The sequence below is a fragment of the Euprymna scolopes genome, chromosome 6, assembly GCF_053919585.1.
Source record: "Euprymna scolopes isolate OS-2025 chromosome 6, ASM5391958v1, whole genome shotgun sequence".
In the NCBI taxonomy this organism is placed as follows: Eukaryota; Metazoa; Mollusca; class Cephalopoda; order Sepiida; family Sepiolidae; genus Euprymna; species Euprymna scolopes.
Window position 1 is genome coordinate 135,676,800 of NC_136487.1, and position 15,297 is coordinate 135,692,096.

The 15,297-nt window shown below is 35.9% G+C and overlaps 1 long non-coding RNA gene across 2 annotated transcripts in view; it reads left to right on the forward strand.

Moving 5' to 3' along the window:
- The window catches only part of LOC145277971 (uncharacterized), an 87,172-nt gene that overhangs the window by 6,266 nt on the left and 65,609 nt on the right, over nt 1–15,297 (forward strand). The gene's annotated exons all lie outside the window — the stretch shown is intronic.

Here is a 15,297-nt window from a genome sequence, read left to right on the forward strand (position 1 = left end):
CATATATGAAAAATGTCTGACTGCACATAATGAAGGAATCACTTCATCATACTATTAATTGCATTTGTTCAATAAAGTAAAAAAAATATCGTCTCAATACAATAAAAAGGCTTTCAAATTACAAGAAAAATATCTACTTTTCAACAAGGTATTTGGAGAAGGAATCTTAAATTTTCTGTTTCAAAAATTTGATTTTTATTCATTTAAATTTTATATTTTTCATCTACTTAAAAAAAAATTTCTTAATACAAAATTCATTCATATTTGAAAATAAAAATAATTTTGATAATTTTATTGAACAACCACCTTGCTTGACACTTTAATTACCTCCCATGTTCTTTCCCCCCTACATCAGCATCCAGTGGCTGTATGGCCTATTAGCTGTCCAGTTGTACTAGGACCACAGGTGTTTACATTGAACAACCCATAGCTGTCCACAGTGGACCACTCTTATGAAAAGTCTATCAACGAACCCATATCTGCGCTGTTTATTGACATCAACGAATGGTTTTGGTGGTAATTAGATGACTACACATGAAAGACCAAATTTGACAACTCGACCATTCAAGATTTGATTTTGTAACTCTAACAGACTGAAATTTCATCTTTATCTGCTCTTCTGAGGAAGTATTTTTTTTTTTCTTGTTGCTTGTCTTCGTTGGTTCAACAAAAGTCGCTTCAGAAAATCCCAAATAGATTAAGAGACTAAAGTCAGCCTTTTTGGCTGCTGCTCTACTAAAATCCATATGGTTTCGACAGGGGTCTTCATTTAGAGACAAATTCAGGTAAGTAAAAAGCTAACATGATTTTAGTTTCTCTAAATGTTTTCAACTTGAAAGTGACCTTTTTTTTTAAGCCTAATTCGTATTGTTTTGAAAACCGCTCTCTCTAAAACAACTTGTCGATTATCCAATATCAATGGTGTTTTTATTTAAATGTGTATGGGGAAATCTCCCAGAAAATTTTTTTTCTATTTCCCAGAAAATAGTAATGCCAGCATTTTTACATTTTCAATTTTCAGAACTGCAAAAGTATGGTAAAAGTAATTACATTAATAAAACGCACACCTATATTTTTGTTTTTGTTTCCGACATTTGTTCGATTATTCAACGTCCTAAATTCTTTCAAAATGTGCTTATTTTCTTAGTCACTGCCAGTTATCGCCCTCAAAGTTGATTATTTTTAAACTTCTAAAAAATGAGCAGGATCAAAAATATTTTCATATGTAACATTTGAGAAATTTAAACTTGTTTTAATAGTTTTCTCTCTTTGTCAGGCTTCTATAACTTCAACTAAAAAAAATCATTAACTTTGTTTTTTATAAGTTATCTTTTTTTTTCTTCCTTTTTTTTTATTGAATATGAAATGTGAAAGCATACGATGTAAAGATGTAAACCTATTATCAAAGTTCATATGGAGCTATTTTTTAATGTATAAAGGAGGTAATTTTTCACAAAATTCCTACCCGCATGGCTAGCAGTATTAGAATTTTCAGCCGAGTCGCCATAAGAAACAGTTGTTTGAATAGACACCTATCTGTCTATCAGATTATAACAATATGAAAACGTAATTTAAACCCGTAAATTTTATTTCAATAAAACGAGCAAAGACCAAATTTTAATATCATAAAAGCTTTAATAGAGAAATAAACAATTTTATTTATTTTTCCTTGGATTTCTTCACTTAACATTTCACGGAATATCGAAAAAATAACACTAGTTGAATCTTACGATATAGATTTTATCTGGCCAAATATCACTTACCTGCTCCATGAGTAAGATATGCTTTCTTTTAATCTTCCTGTATGAGAATTTATTCATATTTATGTATTATAATCCATGTATTTTTTAAATGGAAGGATTTTTCCAACACATATCGCGACAACGCGTGTCTTTCAAGAAAGTTGTAAAGACACCGGATGTTAAGATTATCACTTACTTTTGTACGGACGCCTATAAGAAAAAAAAAAAAACACTAATTCAGAAACCTTAATAATCTCGATATTGGATTATATTCCTTCAAATTTTCCACTTTTAAAGGTTTTCGGAGGCGCTGAAAACGGAAATAACCATTTATATATACGGCAAACGAAACTAGTAGTTTCCAAGATAAAAAATTTTACAAATGGTCACAAAGTGGGGGGTCACTTTTCTATAATGATGTGACGTCAAATGGGCACCCACTTTATGGCCACATTGCAATGAACAGATTTGGCCGTAATTTTAAAGGAATTTTCGAGGGTGGCTTCATATTGACCCTATATAAATAAAGGGTGGAATTCTTCATATTTACCCTATATGATTAAACAAACATTTAATGTAATAACAAACCAAAACATCTTTATAATATAAGTTTTTTTATTCCGTTATGTATAAAATAAACAAAGGTTTATGTATATATCAAAAATATAAACAGAACACTTTAGGATTGACATTTCCTATTTTCCAATGTAAGTAAGATTTTAATCAAATAATTTCTTATAAATTCTTCAAAGATGTGAGAAATTAAGCAGAAAGACAGAAATTCCATTTGAATTTATTGAAATAAAAAAGAAATTGAGTTTATTTTAAATTCAGGGGAAAAAAATTAAGATAAGTTTGCAAATGTCTTTAAAACAAGAAAATAAATAAAATTTTCCAGCGTACATTTTGAAATCAGAATAAAAGTTTAAATAATTTTATTTAAAACAAAATAAAATATAAATTCTCTTTAGACAGATTTAAATTCCAGAATAAAAAGTTTTTCAATTTTTTTTTACAAGAAAATAAATTTTTCCAGCAGACATTTTGAATTCAGAATAAAAGGTTTGGATTCAATTTTTTTTAAACAATAAAATAAGAAAATCTAAATTTCCTTGGACAGATTTATAAAACATGATAGAAAGTTTGCAATAATAGAAATTACGAGTTATATTTTATTTGCAGTTTCGTGTTAGGGGTGTCAAAAATTCTGATACTGCTTATACGTGCAAAACAAACCCACATTGCAACATGTGGGTTTGTTTTGCAACATTGTTGCATTAAATAAAGACACTAAAATATTATCCAGTTAGGTAGAAAAGTAACTTATCTTGCCTTTGATAGCATTTATTTGCTATATTTTTGTTTTTAGACCACTTTCTTTTTAATCTATGTGTACAGACAGAGACAGTAATAATACAAACGTAGTAACTTTTACTTTATCGCCGAAAATGTTTCGGCAATAAAGTGTAGAAATTACCTGAAAAATTCATGTTTTTTACTCAAATAAAGTTTAAAAAGTCAAAATAAAATTTAAATACAACTTTCTCATCAGTTACAGAAAGTAAAAAAATACGTGTAGTAAAAAAAAACAAAAAAAACTCACCATTATTCCAATAAAATTCTTTAAAGACAAGTAAATAAGTCTGCTTAAAAGGGAGATAACTTATCGTCCTTTTTTTTTTTTAATGTTGGTGCGTTTACGCTATCGTACATGAAAACTGGGATCTTTTATTTTTGGATTTACACGCATTACGGAATGACGAAGATATGAAATTAAAATTTTTTTTTTTTTAATATCTTAAAGAAATACCTGAATTTTTTATTTATTATACTATAAATCTGCATTATAGGGTTTTTTCTTCTTTTTTTTAATATCGAAAAAAGGAAACCAGGAATTAAATATAAAAATATAAATCTTGACTGGAAAATTCTAAACAAAAATTAAGCTTCCACTTAAAAAAAAAAAAAAAACACGTGGTTATCGAAAAAAGGATTTACATTTTGGACTTTACCGGTAAATTTACAGATAAGTGATATTTTTTTGTTGTTTTAAATTTAAGTATTTTATTTATTAATGTTTTATCTTCAATTTGTGATATATAAAACGTGTCAACCAAAATTAATTATTAAAATTCTCATAGACATTTCAAAATGGGGAGGGGTGAATTTATAAAACAACGTTTGTCTAAAATATTATATTCAGTTTATCGGAAAGAGCATAAAATTTTACATTCACCCTGAAAAAAACGTAACAATTAAACGAATAGGAAAATTTTGATAGATTTTTAAAGTTTAAAAATTGAAAAATATTCATCTCATAAAAATCAATTGATTTCACTACGTAACAAAATGGCTGCCTGAGCGCACGCACGTACTTTGTAAACACTGTTTTTTAAAAAATGAAAAATAATATTTCTATTTTTTAAACAACTTAAATAGTTTATTTTGAAAGTATATTCTATAAAGAAAATAAATAACCCACTTTAGAAAGAGAAATTACGAGTTTTCTATATTTTATTCGCAGTTTTCTGTTAGGGGTGTCAAAAATTCTGATACACCTACCGCATGGCTTCAGTCTGTGATTTAATAGACAACATTTGTCACAAGGGAACACACCGCAATTCAAAGTAAGGAAAGTTATCAAGGGAGATAATAACGTTCTGGAAAAAAAAATGGTAGTCCATATTAATGAAGTGAGTCTATGAAGACAACTTGTCTTATCAAGGGAGGTAATTCAAGCAGAAAACTTTTTTCTACAATGGATTTTAAAGATCTTTTAGGAATTAATAAAAAAAAAAGAATATTTTACTAAAGATGCAATTTCATTTTATACACACACACACATTGCAATATAGCTAATGAAATTGCATCTTTTAGTAAAATATTTTCATATTTACTATTGCATTTTAAAAGCCTTACAGAATCTTTATGATGTATGTACTAGTCACAGAACAGTGATGTCATATTCTAAAAATTGGATAATGTAGTTTTATAATAAAGGAGGAATTGGGAGTGGCCATATGGTCTTAAATTTTACCAAAATTCAAGTGACAATAATAGCGAAACATTTTAGTACATAAATTTAATGTAGATTTCGTATAAGTTATTTCTTCTGACGATAATTTGTCGCCTTAAGCTAAAATTGGTATGTGTAAAATTCGTGCACATGTACACAACCAAAATTTGTATAAATTTAATTTCCTTTATTAACTGTAAAAGTACAATATGTATTTTGCATTTATTAAGATGAAATAACGGTGTTCATGATTCCTGAAAAATATTGATACAATTAAATGGTTAAATCTATTGAAAATACATTGTCAATATGAACAAATAGAATATAGAAAATACTTGTCTATATGCGTCGTCTGTTATATAGAAGTATTTTTCTTGGCATATTTTAAACTTTATACAATACAGAAAAATGAATAAAAACTTAAATTTCAAGGGAGACAACTTTCATATTCAATTAAAAGGGTAATTTCCCTCCATTATAATTGAAATGGTTTTAATTAAGATTTTATATTAGTTACCTGGGTTGGACTTTTTTTTATATATAAATTGTAACAAAATATGTTAGTGTCAATAGCACAAAATTTGTTTAATGTCATCTTAAATGCTATCTAGGTCTAACTTTTAAAATGTCACTAGATAAGATGTTAGATTGAAAGAAAAAACTTATTCAATAATTATTTTAAACTAGAAACGAACATATTTACTTAATACAAATTTTTATTTCATTTGCATTACCGTGTTCGTTTATTTTTTATTTTTGTAAGATTTATTAAGGACAGTAAATTCAAACAATTCTTGCAGCCTTATTACATTTAGATTAGACTGTTGTCTTTAGCATTGATTACTAGGGCTATGACAACAGAATATTTTTTTATTGTTTTTACTCTTGAGTATATATCCGACACAGACACAATTAATCAGCTCACATCACTCTACATAAAAACATACAAGATACCTGAGAGTCAAAACAAGAAAAGAATATGCTGTTGTCCTAGCCCTATTGATTACTAACAGTTCTATTATATTTATTAAAAACACAATTGAATTTTCGAATTTCAAAATTCATTTTTAAAATTGAAAATACAAGGTGGATTAACTACTTCTTCCTTACATAGTTGTTTCCCTTTGTTTATAAAATATATTTTGTTATACTTAAAACAAAAAAACAAAAAAAAATTGCACATATTACTTTCATTCTCAGCACTAGCATTTTGAATTTTACAAGGGAATTATCATTTTGTCTTTGCATGATTACATACCTTTCTTTGCAAGTAAAATATTTTGAAATCCAAATCTCACAATGTCCAAGTTGAAAGTTTTTTGTATTAAATTTTTCTAAATCACTACATGTATATCTATTATATAAATCGTAAACAGTGGTGTGTGTTAATGTATGTCAGCTGCATCAGACCGGGTTGAGACTGGTACCATCTGAAAGCCCTCAGCTGCATAACATGTGAGAATTAGAAAAACGGTCAATTATTTTGTTATAGAAATGTTTTAAACAAAGGTAGGGTCAGTAAAATTGTCTCTTTGTAAAGGACTGCGCATGTGTCAAGCATTTTTTCTAATTGGTTTAAATAAAAGAATTTCCAGTGTTATTTCACAATCAGCGTTGTGGACCAGTGAATTTAGAGATTGCCTTGTAGGCTTTAGTTTTGACGTTCGCATGCATGTAACTTTTTTTTTTATCAGAATTTAAGTAAACTGGAGAAGTTTTTATTTACAACAAACAAAAATGCTAATCCAATGACTATCTAGGTTTTATATTTTTTTGTTTACAGGTTAAGATTTTTTTTATTAATTCTTTAAAATTGAAACAAGACCTTTTTCTTATTTCCGAGTTACATAATGTGACTTATAACAGTTATTTCGGATAAAACAATTTCTACTTTATTTTGAAAAATGAATTTTTAGTTTGTTTTTGTTGCAACAGACCGTAACGAAATCTTTCTAGATCAAGGCAGCATTAAAGAGGTTCGCTTGGATGATACCTTTTCGTGTTTTTTTTATGTTTTACGATGGAGTCAGCTGTGTCCAAACTGAACTTGCTGTCCACCCGGGTAACGCCGAGTATCCATGCTAGTTAAAATATAATCATTAGAAAATTTTCTCTTTGATAATAAATGTGAAATCTGCATAACTTAAAATATTCAAAATATTATGCCCCGGCAACACCAGCTAGCATGCTAGTTTTAACTATATGACCATCTTTAAAATTTCTGGAAGATTCACTATAACCAATGCACTTGCAGAAAGGTCAGTACGTACCCAAATACACTGTGATCAGTATAATCGTCCGGAATATAATTAAACGGCTCATTTTGTAAATATAGTCTAAAATGTTTTTATGGAGAAATACATAAAACCACCAAACCTAGATATGAAAGAAAAAAAAACATAACTTTCTAAATAATTTACTAATTCAATTAAGAGAAATTTATTGGATTTAATTGAAAAAAAAAAAAAAAAATGGATTTAAAGCATTTATCCAATTCAATACTTGGTTCAACACAATTTCATTTTGATGGATTTGCCATAGTGTTTGCGTATTATACAAAGGCTAAATCATCCCAAACAATCAAATTTTACTTGATATCCCTTCCCTCTGCTTAAAGATTCTCACTTTATAATGCTAAGTAGAGTGATCCTGGAAAAGGAGTGCCCCTCCCCTCTTTCTATCCCTATCTCGGTATAGTAGTTCATGAAAAAGGAGCCTTTGGGTTCCCTTGAACTATGATAGTCAACTTTTCTTTCTTTTAAACAGTAAAAATTGTTATGAACAGGTAATGAGAACAAGTGACAACAGGCACCCAATGCAGAAACAACTTAAAAGCAGCATCCATATTTGGTGTTAAAAAATAAAAAGGAGTAAGGTGTAAGGCAGCAGCTACTGGTTTGGTAGAAATGAAATTACAATAAGACAAGAAACGGGTAAATCAGTAAGTATTTTATTGCAGAAAATGGAGCCAGATGAGACAGATTATCATGTGATGACGGTTGAGGCAAACAAATGTAAACTGCAGCAACTGAGGAAGATTTATAGATATGGTAAGATGGCCATAGCGGCAGTTATAAAAAAAAATACTTGACTTGCAAAAGATTATAATAATGACCTAAAATCTAGTACATTTCTCTAACTCTCCTTAATCTAGCCCAGTCTAATTGATATAAAAGCAACAATGTCATGTACATACTGTTAGCTAGATTTATTTCTTTAACTATTCTGTACTTTTAATTATTGAGAACTCTTGAAGCAAAAAGATCCATAATCTATATAAAACACATTAGAATGACATTCACTACTGAACAAGGTTAATTTTAATATGAAAATGATTTTGTAAGATTTCTTACTACTTAGAAAACATACATTGCTTCCACAGTTTAAAAAAAAAAAAAAAAAATCGTTTGACATTTTCTTTTATGATTATTATAGAAGAGTTTTTATTCCTTTTATGTTTTAGTGTAAACTATTTTGTTCTTTTTGACCTAATGCATTTATATGTTCATTCTTTAGCATTTTATGATTTGTCTAGGTTAGTATACAAAGGGTGCTTAGTTATCATAGGATCTTTAAGCCATTCATAATTATCAAGGTTTCAATTGTAGAAAATCTATAGATCAGTTTTGTAATTGAAATGTGATCTCAACTGTATTATAGAGACAAAAGTAAAACAGGGGTTATAAATTCTTAGTTATAGGAAACACCCTACCAACTCAGATGAATGCGGAAGAATTCTATAATTTCATCAATAGGACTGACAGATTAACTGCTGGACATTTTTTTAAAGTATATTAGCCAAAAAGAAAAAAATGATAATGTAAACATTGTTGCAGTAAAGAAGACAAAAAATAGTACCTTCTATGAAAGAATGGCGCTGAATTAGACGCTAAAATAAATGAAATCATGACAGATAGGAAAAAGATGGAGCCAGCAACTGGAATCCAGTGGTACAAAGGAAGCAAAAAATTAAGCAGCAACAACCATTCAATGATAAAGACAGCGGAGAATGGGGCAGCAAAAGAGATGGTAACAGGACGAATGGAGCAGCAGACGATGTGGAAAAGTGACGGGTGAGAAAAGAGCTGGTCCAGATGGAAACAAGATGGATGAAATGACAGACCCACGACTGGGATGTAGACAAATGAGTAGAAACTAGCATTAGAGATTCAGTGACATGAATGGAAATGACCAGCAGCAACAATAAGGAATCCAATAACATCAATGGAACAGAGCAGCGACTGAGATGGTGTGAAGAAAGGAGCAGAAATCATCTTCATGCAACAGACCAGTGGCAGACGGTGTGGCAAAAAGAGGCGCAACCAGTATCATGGATCTAATAACGTCAATGGAAGAGAGCAGCGACAAAAATGGTGTGGAAACAAGAGCACCAACCAGCATCAATGTAACTACAAAGACTGCAATAATGTGGATAAAGAAGCTGCAATCACTGTCACAACGCCAGTAACATCAATGAAACTGAGCAGGAATTAAGATGGTGTGGTGAAAGGAGAAGCAACCAACGTCATAGATCCTGTGTCATCAATGGAACAAAACAGCAACTGAGATGGTGAAGAAAAGAGCAGCAACCAGTATCATAGGTCCAGTTGTGTATACAGAGCAGAACAAGTACAGCACCTATCAAGAACAGTGAGAGATTAAGTACCCATTTTCGTAGTATTGTTTTCATAGGTAAGTATTTGTATCTATATTTTGAAAATATTTTCCAGAAAGAATAAGGAGTAGAAAGGAGCAGCAAACAGCGTCATGGATCCAGTAACGTCAATGGACCAGTGCAACGACATGAAATGGTGTGTTGAAAGGAGCAGCAAACAGCAGCATAGGTCCAGTAACGTCAATGGACCAGTGCAACGACATGAAATGGTGTGGAGAAAGGGGCAGCAAACAGCGTCATAGATCTAGTAACGTCAATGTACCAGTGCAACGACATGAAATGGTGTGGAGAAAGGAGCAGAAAACAGAATCATGGATCCAGTAACGTCAATCGACCAGTGCAACGACATGAAATGGTGTGGAGAAAGGAGCAGCAAACAGCATCATGGATCCAGTAACGTCAATGGACCAGTGCAATGATATGAAATAGTGTGGAGACAGGAGCAGCAAACAGCGTCATAGATCCAGTAACGTCAATGGACCAGTGCAACGACATGAAATGGTGTGGAGAAAGGAGCAGCAAACAGCGTCATAGATCCAGTAACGTCAATGGACCAGTGCAACGACATGAAATGGTGTGGAGAAAGGAGCAGCAAACAGCATCATAGATCCAGTAACGTCAATGGACCAGTGCAACAACATGAAATAGTGTGGAGAAAGGAGCAGCAAACAGCGTCATAGATCCAGTAAAGTCAAATGAGCAGTGCAACGACATGAAATGGTGTGAAGAAAGGAGCAGCAAACAGCGTCATGGATCCATTAACGTCAATGGACCAGTGCAAATACATGAAATGGTGTGAAGAAAGGAGCAGCAAACAGCGTCATAGATCCAGTAACGTCAATGGACCAGTGCAACGACATTAAATGGTGTGTAGATAGGAGCAGCAAACAGCGTCATAGATCCAGTAACGTCAATGGACCAGTGCAACGACATGAAATGGTGTGGAGAAAGGAGCAGCAAACAGCGTCATAGATCCAGTAACGTCAATGGACCAGTGCAACGACATGAAATGGTGTGTAGAAAGGAGCAGCAAACAGCATCATAGGTCAAGTAACGTCAATGAACCAGTGCAACGACATGAAATCGTTTGGAGAAAGGAGCAGCAAACAGCGTTATAGATCCAGTAACATCAATGGACCAGTGCAACGACATGAAATGGTGTGAAGAAAGGAGCAGCAAACAGCGTCATAGATCCAGTAACGTCAATGGACCAGTGCAACGACATGAAATGGTGTGGAGAAAGGAGCAGCAAACAGCGTCATAGATCCAGTAACGTCAATGGACCAGTACAACGACATGAAATGATGTGGAGAAAGGAGCCGCAAACAGCATCATGGATCCAGTAACGTCAATGGAGCAGTGCAACGACATGAAATGGTTTGGAGAAAGGAGCAGCAAACAGCGTCATAGATCCAGTAACGTCAATGGAGCAGTGCAACGACATGAAATGGTGTGGAGAAAGGAGCAGCAAACAGCGTCATGGATCCAGTAACGTCAATTGACCAGTGCAACGACATGAAATGGTGTGGAGAAAGGAGCAGCAAACAGCGTCATAGATCCAGTAACGTCAAATGAGCAGTGCAACGACATGAAATGGTGTGTAGAAAGGAGCAGCAAACAGCGTCATAGATCCAGTAACGTCAATGGACCAGTGCAACGACATGAAATGGTGTGAAGAAAGGAGCAGCAAACAGCGTCATAGATCCATTAACGTCAATGGACCAGTGCAAATACATGAAATGGTGTGAAGAAAGGAGCAGCAAACAGCGTCATAGATCCAGTAACATCAATGGAGCAGTGCAACGACATGAAATGGTGTGGAGAAGGGAGCAGAAAACAGCGTCATGGATCCAGTAACGTCAATGAACCAGTGCAACGACATGAAATGGTGTGGAGAAAGGAGCAGCAAACAGCGTCGTGGATCCAGTAACGTCAATGGACCAGTGCAACGACATGAAATGGTGTGGAGAAAGGAGCAGCAAACAGCGTCATAGATCCAGTAACGTCAATGGACCAGTGCAACGACATGAAATGGTGTGTAGAAAGGAGCAGCAAACAGCATCATAGATCCAGTAACGTCAGTGGACCAGTGCAACGACATGAAATCGTTTGGAGAAAGGAGCAGCAAACAGCGTTATAGATCCAGTAACATCAATGGACCAGTGCAACGACATGAAATGGTGTGAAGAAAGGAGCAGCAAACAGCGTCATAGATCCAGATACGTCAATGGACCAGTGCAACGACATGAAATGGTGTGGAGATAGGAGCAGCAAACAGCGTCATAGATCCAGTAACGTCAATGGACCAGTGCAACGACATGAAATAGTGTGGAGAAAGGAGCAGCAAACAGCGTCATAGATCCAGAAACGTCAATGGACCAGTGCAACGACATGAAATGGTGTGTAGAAAGGAGCAGCAAACAGCATCATAGGTCAAGTAACGTCAATGAACCAGTGCAACGACATGAAATCGTTTGGAGAAAGGAGCAGCAAACAGCGTTATAGATCCAGTAACATCAATGGACCAGTGCAACGACATGAAATGGTGTGGAGAAAGGAGCAGCAAACAGCGTCATAGATCCAGTAACGTCAAATGAGCAGTGCAACGACATGAAATGGTGTGTAGAAAGGAGCAGCAAACAGCGTCATAGATCCAGTAACGTCAATGGACCAGTGCAACGACATGAAATGGTGTGGAGAAAGGAGCAGCAAACAGCGTCATGGATCCATTAACGTCAATGGACCAGTGCAAATACATGAAATGGTGTGAAGAAAGGAGCAGAAAACACCGTCATAGATCCAGTAACGTCAATGGAGCAGTGCAACGACATGAAATGGTGTGGAGAAAGGAGCAGCAAACAGCGTCATAGGTCAAGTAACGTCAATGAACCAGTGCAACGACATGAAATGGTGTGGAGAAAGGAGCAGCAAACAGCGTCATAGATCCAGTAACGTCAATGGACCAGTGCAACGACATGAAATGGTGTGGAGAAAGGAGCAGCAAACAGCGTCATAGATCCAGTACCGTCAATGGACCGGTGCAACGACATTAAATGGTGTGTAGATAGGAGTAGCACACAGCGTCATAGATCCAGTAAACTCAATGGACCAGTGCAACGACATGAAATGGTGTGGAGAAAGGAGCAGCAAACAGCGTCATAGATCCAGTAACGTCAATGGACCAGTGCAACGACATGAAATGGTGTGTAGAAAGGAGCAGCAAACAGCGTCATAGGTCAAGTAACCTCAATGAACCAGTGCAATGACATGAAATGGTTTGGAGAAAGGAGCAGCAAACAGCGTTATAGATCCAGTAACGTCAATGGACCAGTGCAACGACATGAAATGGTGTGGAGATAGGAGCAGCAAACAGCGTCATAGATCCAGTAACGTCAATGGACCAGTGCAACGACATGAAATGGTGTGGAGAAAGGAGCAGCAAACAGCGTCATAGATCCAGTAACGTCAATGAACCAGTGCAACGACATGAAATGGTGTGGAGAAAGGAGCAGCAAACAGCGTCATAGATCCAGTAGCGTCAATGGACCAGTGCAACGAAATGAGATGGTGTGGAGAAAGGAGCAGCCAGCAGCATCAAAGATCCACTAACATCAATGAAAGAGTGCGGCGACATGAGATTGTGCAGAAAAAGGAGCAGCAAACAGCATACTGGATTTAGTGAAATCAATGAAACAGAGGCATGACTGAGATGGTGTCGAAGGAGCAGCAAACAGCATCATAGATCCAGTAACACCATTGAACAGTGCGGCAACATGAGATGGTATGGAGAAAGGAGGAGCAAACAGCATCATAGATCCAATAACATCAATGAAAAAAAGCAGCAACTGAGATTGTGTGAAGAAAGGAGCAGCCAGCAGCATCATAGATCCAGTAACATCAATGGACCAGTGTGACGACATGAAATGGTGTGGAGAAGGAGCAGCCAGCCGCATCATAGATCCAGTAACATCAATGGAACAGAGGCGTGACAGAGATGGTGTGGAGAAGGAGCAGCCAACTGCATCAAATATCCAGTAACATCAATGGAACAGTGCACCGACATGAGATTGTGCGGAGGAAGGAGCTGCCAGCAAACTGAGCGATCCAGTAACATCAATGGAACAGAGGCGTGACTGAGATGTTGTGTAAAAGGAGCAGCCAGCAGCATCAAAGATCCAGTAACATCAATGGAACAGAGGCGTGACTGAGATGGTGTGGGTTAAGGTGCAGAAAACAGCGTCAATGATCCAGTAGCATCAATGGACCAGTGCAACGAAATTAAATGGTGTGGAAAAAGGAGCAGCAAACAGCGTCATAAATCCAGTGACATCAATGGAGCAGAGGCATGACTGAGATGGTGTGGTAGAAGGAGCAACCTGCAGCATCATAGATCCAGTAACGTCAATGGAACAGTGCAACGACATGAAATGGTGTGGAGAAAGGAGCAGCAAACAGCATCATGGATCCAGTAACGTCAATGGAGCAGTCCAACGACATGAAATGGTGTGGAGAAAGGAGCAGCAAACAGCGTCATAGATCCAGTAACGTCAATGGAGCAGTGCAACGACATGAAATGGTGTGGAGAAAGGAGCAGCAAACAGCGTCATGGATCCAGTAACGTCAATGGAGCAGTGCAACGACATGAAATGGTGTGGAGAAAGGAGCAGCAAACAGCGTCATAGATCCAGTAACGTCAATGGAGCAGTGCAACGACATGAAATGGTGTGTAGAAAGGAGCAGCAAACAGCGTCATAGGTCAAGTAACGTCAATGAACCAGTGCAACGACATGAAATGGTGTGGAGAAAGGAGCAGCAAACAGCGTTATAGATCCAGTAACGTCAATGGACCAGTGCAACGACATGAAATGGTGTGAAGAAAGGAGCAGCAAACAGCGTCATGGATCCAGTAACGTCAATGGAGCAGTGCAACGACATGAAATGGTGTGTAGAAAGGAGCAGCAAACCGCGTCATAGATCCAGTAACGTCAATGGACCAGTGCAACGACATGAAATGGTGTGGAGAAAGGAGCAGCAAACAGCGTCATAGATCCAGTAACGTCAATTGACCAGTGCAACGACATGAAATGGTGTGGAAAAAGGAGCAGCAAGCAGCGTCATGGATCCTTTAACGTCAATGGATCAGTGCAAATACATGAAATGGTGTGAAGAAAGGAGCAGCAAACAGCGTCATGGATCCAGTAACGTCAATGGAGCAGTGCAACGACATGAAATGGTGTGTAGAAAGGAGCAGCAAACAGCGTCATAGGTCAAGTAACGTCAATTAACCAGTGCAACGACATGAAATGGTGTGTAGAAAGGAGCAGCAAACAGCGTCATAGATCAAGTAACGTCAATGGACCAGTGCAACGACATGAAATGGTGTGGAGAAAGGAGCAGCAAACAGCGTCATAGATCCAGTAACGTCAATGGACCAGTGCAACGACATGAAATGGTGTGGAGAAAGGAGCAGAAAACAGCGTCATAGATCCAGTAACGTCAATGGACCAGTGCAACGACATGAAATGGTGTGGAGAAAGGAGCAGCAAACAGCGTTATAGGTCAAGTAACGTCAATGAACCAGTGCAACGACATGAAATTGTTTGGAGAAAGGAGCAGCAAACAGCGTCATAGATTCAGTAACGTCAATGGACCAGTGCAACGACATGAAATGGTGTGGAGAAAGGAGCAGCAAACATCGTCATGGATCCAGTAATGTCAATGGACCAGTGCAACGACATGAAATGGTGTGGAGAAAGGAGCAGCAAACAGCGTCATGGATCCAGTAATGTCAATGGACCAGTGCAACGACATGAAATGGTGTGGAGAAAGGAGCAGCAAACAGCGTCATAGATCCAGTAACGTCA